We start from the raw sequence: 5,568 nt of genomic DNA, 5'->3' as shown, positions 1-5,568 counted from the left end.
GTCAGATATGAAGTATATGAGTCATGAAGCTTTCTTCTGATGCTTGCTTCACTGGCTGTTTTCCGTTGGTATTACATATGAAAAGAAATAGAAGGTAAGGGATCTCTATCTAAGGATCTACTGAAAAAAAAGGACCAGTAAGAGAGGCGTTGGTCTCTGAGATTAAATTACTACAGTTTTGCTATGTGCTCTCTTTCTCAGCTGAATTTAGGAACACATAATCACGTCAGTCCAGATTTCACTGCAGTTGCACTGTGGAAATGAGCCCATTTTGTCCTCACTTCATCTCACTTTTTAGGACTGCTAAGCAATAAATTTCTCACTTCGTTCACTTTTAGGTCACCTTAAACTGCCGTGTGTTCCTGTGGCAGGTTTTCTTTTGGAAAGCAAAGAACATGACATTGGTGACAAATTTCTATGCATCTGCTTGCAGATAGTTTGGAGTTTCTTTTTATCCTCTCTATCTTGTTATCCGTAACATCATAGAGAACATTCTCAGAGCAAAGTACAACTGCTACCTGACATCTTAAAGACTGGTGGTCTATTCATCTAAACTGGTGGTTTATTCATCTAAATATTTTTAGAGTAGAAAGGATGTTCTTTTGAGTTCTTAGAGTCAGTGGTCCAAGGGAGTGGGTCTGCATACACTTTCCAGCACAGTCACCATCTGAGGCTGAATGCCTGATTTTGACTCTGCTAATACTGATCTATGTTAACCTAGTTCCAGGGACTTCAGAGAAACTTCTGTGGGATGATAACTGCCCTCATTAAGCAGGGTCATACATGATCAGTACCAGCTTAATATGGAAAGGAAAAAAAATCCTGTGAGCTCATTTTAAGATATCTCATAAAGTTTGACTGTACTTTTCCTTCTACTGCTCTAATCTATTTTAATTTCTGTGAAAAAGAAAACTAATCTTTCAGTCTATCAGTACACATAGGTACCATATTAATTTCACAAATCTTTTTTATTAGTGCAACCTTTCAAACATCAATAAAGCACACAGCACATTTCTGCTAAACACACGCAGTCTATATCTTCCCAGTGCAAGCACAGAATTAATTCCATGGGAACAGATAGAGTGACACCACTTCAAAATGAGGGTAACTTAGCTCAAAACCAGGACCATCAAACAAAAAGACGGGAAGTCAGCAAACAAAATTAGCATTGTGCAGCAGTACTTCGGACTGAGAGGGTCAGCAAATTTAGAAAGATCACATACCAATTAGGTGAGGCACATCAACAGTTTCGGGAGCGATGGCACAGTTTATTGGAATCCTATGACTCAGCAAGGTTATTTGGATTGGCATAAGATTGGATTTTTTTTAAGAATTTGTATATTTTTGCATGCCTTGTGCAACTGCCACGTGTGTTACCAGGGCTGTTGCTCTGAAACAGATAGGGGCATTACTCTCTGTTTTGTTGATGTGTACATCTTTTTTCCTGGTTTTATGTAAAGTAATAAAATCCCTTGAATGGTAGAAAAGGCAAATGTTTGCAGTTGATCTGCTGCTGGAAACGTGCCTGTTGCTAATTTCATTTTTTGTTTTCAGCACACTATTAAAGTAACTCAGTGGCCAATATCAGCTCAGAGGGAGCTTTTGTTCTCTTTGTTGTGAATGCTTTTGAAGTTGTTTAACAGAACACAGAGTAAGAGTCGCTGGAGTTCAAGAAGGCATGAGGAAACTTTTCCTGACATTCCCAAGAACATTCTAGAAACCCAGGACCCCAAGGGAACAGGCAGGTATGGGGCCTTGACCCCTCCTCAGCAAATGCAAAGCCTATGCAGAGCCCTCTGTGCCTTTTTTCAGTGCTCTCCTCTTGCTGCAGCCAGATGGATGGGATAAAGCCTCAAGGTTGCTTCACTCATTTCGTGAGCATTTTAGCCAACTGGTCTTACTGTTTCAACATGTTATTCCATAACAGAACCTATTTACCTTCACTGAAGAGTAGCTGATATGCTCGCCAACATCCCTGAATTTTCCCCAGCTTCAAACCTTGTAGCAACATGAGTAGCTCCTAAAAGATGGCTTTGTTATTTTTAGAGCTGCTTGATGGTGATGACCTTGTATAAAGACACCGAGTCCAGAAGATAATCTGGGTAATCGGTGTTTCCAATGTATTCTCACTTAGTAAATGCAGACTCACAAATGGGAGTCATCTTTGCTCTGAATCACGTCTGGAGCTTTGAATTTTTATTTTTTTTTTCCAAGCTATGGCATGCATGTATTTTCAGAGGCCACCACGTTTATGCTATGCAAAGAATTCATTGAGAATGTGACCTCTTGGAGAAGTGTGGTCTGGCATCCTTTTTCAACATGTTGTTTCTGGAGTGCCCTTACACCCCATTACATTTTGTCACTGTGCAAAGATGCGTGTTTGGAATTCCCAGGTACAATTTCCAGGATTAATTACTGGAGACTGTAAGGAGACTTGGCAAAGCAAAGAACCTTCTGATTCTTGCATGTAAAATGCAACCCTGCGGCAACAGGACTTTACACACTTATGGAGGTTAAATGACGTACAAACAGGTGACACACTTCTAACAAACTATCTGCCATTTTTCATCAAATGCTTCATCTCCTTTGTTGAAAAATAAGAGCCTATTTCAGGAGCTCAGAAAATGTTGTTGCACAGAAAGCTTATGTTATCTGAGACCTCTGGGTCAATTATTAACATGGCGTCATGTCAGGTGCTCCTTGTCCCCTTTTTCTCTCACTCACTTCTGATAATTAGCTGAAACTCAGCGTTCAAGAATACTGCCTTTGTTAAATGCCTGCAGGATGAGGTAAGACTATAGGATTAATTCCAACATTTTACAGATCCACACATAGTCTAGCAGGGAGCAGCCTTGAGAGGCAAAAAAGTGTATTACTCATTTTGTCTCTCCTTTCCACTCAAACCCAAATATATGAAATTTAGATGAGCTTTTACTGTGGCACTTACTAGGCCTGATTGGGTATTCATGCTCATGACATGCTCTCTCTCTATAGATTTTAACAGAATCACTACTTATTCACTTCAGTGCAAATGGAGCCTGAATTAAAGTTAATATTTCAATGTCACTCTTTTATAGACTTTTTGATTATCCCCTGCTCCAGCAAAAAACTGGAAGAGAGGATGACAAGTGTTCTTCCCGACTTTGGGGTGAGATTTTTCCCTACTTTCTGTGTAGAGTGAGCTTGGCAGTGACTCTTGGGGTACTCAGTAACTGCTACAGCAATACCAAGGAAGACTGCCTACCTGGTATCACTTCTTGCTGAAAAAACTTGAGACAAAGAATACAGAGGAATAATAGAACAGGAACAAGTGAATGCAAAATTCTCCTTTGTGCTATAGTTTGTGCAGTCAGTTATGTCAGGAAAGTGTGGATGTACAACACTGCTGTGCCAAAATGTTAGCACTTCATGACCACAGCGACTTGCTGTTAATGTGTGCATCTGGTACAGTGCCATTGACAATCTGCTCAAGGGTTTTCGTGGAATCAGAATAGGGCTCTCAAGTGTTGTGAGCATACAATCAAGGTGAGTAAGACAAATTTAGAAGGCAACAAACCACCACTGGAAGGTCTTCCAGATTATAAGCAACCTACATCTTCCAATAAGTAGTAGTTTCTGGTTTTGGTGATGTTTGCAATGGCTTGACCTGGACTGAAACTATATAATTCATAGTCTTATAAATGTTACTGGCAACTACCACTCCAAATTAAGGTTAATGGTGTATTCTCCTCATGTTTTAGGAAAGAGCTTCAAGACCTTTGAAAGAAAAAAGATTTTATGAATTCCTGCATGTCCTTCCTGTGTCTCTGTATGTATATAGTTTATAGGTATACTGTACTATGATTGCTTTTATTATTTCTTCACCATTTTTTCCTGAGAAATTAATGCTCATGAGCCTCTTGAATCAACATTTAAAATTAGCTTTAATTACCTGTGATCAGTTCCCTGCTACTGGTAGCTTGCTATAATGATACTTCTGTTTGCGATTGAAACCAAGTTATTAGGACCCTTTCATTGCAGGTTAAATGTTTGTTACTGTTTTCAAGTGGAGAACTAGGTTATATGTCTATCTTCTCCTTTTCCCTTTGATTCTTTAAAGACTTAAGTGTTTACAACCCACTTCATCCTCACCAGAGCAATGATGCCTCCTATGACACAGCAGGCCACATTTCACATACTAAGCAAGCAAGCAGATGTAGTTTTTCCATTCACAGGACCACTGTTTCCCAGTGCATCTTGGGAAGAGAAGCATAACACTACTCATTGAGTTTCGGGTTTTCTAACAGCACTCTGAGTTCGATTCCACAATTACTTTAAACTGTATAAAGTAATCGGATAGAAATTCCTTGCCTGCCTGTAGGTGATTTAGTTGTAGTGTGTTTTGAGCAAATTGGCAAAAAACATCTGAACATGTCAATGGCTTCTTTTTGCTTTTAGGTTAAACCCAAACTTCAATTCAAATTTAGACTTGAGTATGATTCTTAGGCAGGATATACAGCTTAGAGCAACATCAGTTATCCTACTTATTTTTTTCTGCAAGCAGAGAGGGGTAAATTTACCCTTACTCACATTTGTGCATCCCCAAAATGAGTAAAATGTTTAGTGGGCTTTGTCAGTAAGATTTTCTGAACAACAGAAGAGAAAAGATACTACAGGAAAAGCCTTTTTCCTCTCCTTTCATGGTATTGATTTTAGCATAAAAGAGTCCCCCAAAGCCGTTAAACACAAAGAAACAGCAGTATTAATAATAAATATTAGACTGTCCAGCGGGAATTAATTTGATGCAATCCGTTGTATTCATTGGGCAAAAACCAGATACTAGGCTTCTCCTTCAGCTTTTCCCTGGTACAGGTGGTGAGAATTACAATGAGCATCTTTGGCTTTGCTCAATAACCATGATCCTCCCAAGTCTAGTATAAAACCCAGCTGGTCAGCTTCCTGAGTATCCTCTCATTGGAGGGATTCTCAGGTGGCACAGAGTCTCCAAAGTCATTGATCTGTGCAGAGAGCATGTCTGGGACATGTGCAGGCTGTGGTCAGCCCTGGGCCACACTGGTCTCCTGTTGCTTCAGCAAATCTGTTGCCATCGGAGTGCTCCAGTTTGCATGACCAGCAAGCCCAACACTGTCGACCCCCTCGGTCCAAAGGAGCATGAAGATCACTTTTAGTGATAATTTCCCTGAAGGCCCTTGTTTCTTTGCTAAAAGCCTTCATCGTGCGTGATGACCTGAACAGTAACCTTGCATACAGACATATTTCATACAGTGAAAGTAAAAACTCCATCAGTAAGGCATGAAAAACTGATCAGACCAAGCAGTTCAACTTGATCCTGTATGTTAAATGTCCTGTTGGAGGTCACACAGCGATGTGAAAGTTAAATGAGGAACAATGGGATTGGCAAACTCAATTATTTTTGTCCTTTGAGCCATTGAGCATAGCTTCATTGACTGTCCTGTTGGGGTTAGGGATCAAAGAAGAAAGTAAAAAGGAAATGCAACATAAGCCACTATTACGTAAGTCCCTTTCAGCTAAAACCAAACAACAGCGCCCACCTTTATTCAAACTAGG

At 39.9% G+C, this 5,568-nt stretch overlaps 1 long non-coding RNA gene across 1 annotated transcript; it reads left to right on the top strand.

Moving 5' to 3' along the window:
• Positions 1-2,731: 2,731 nt before the first annotated feature.
• On the top strand, positions 2,732-5,304 carry LOC128902677 (uncharacterized). The gene is made up of 3 exons (XR_008463859.1): positions 2,732-2,789; positions 3,078-3,148; positions 3,741-5,304. It is a non-coding gene; the product is annotated as an uncharacterized LOC128902677 (long non-coding RNA).
• Positions 5,305-5,568: the final 264 nt, after the last annotated feature.

The sequence above is a fragment of the Rissa tridactyla genome, chromosome Z, assembly GCF_028500815.1.
Source record: "Rissa tridactyla isolate bRisTri1 chromosome Z, bRisTri1.patW.cur.20221130, whole genome shotgun sequence".
NCBI classification, from domain to species: domain Eukaryota; kingdom Metazoa; phylum Chordata; class Aves; order Charadriiformes; family Laridae; genus Rissa; species Rissa tridactyla.
The sequence above is the reverse complement of the archived record's forward strand: the minus strand, read 5'-3'. Positions and strand labels throughout refer to the sequence as shown.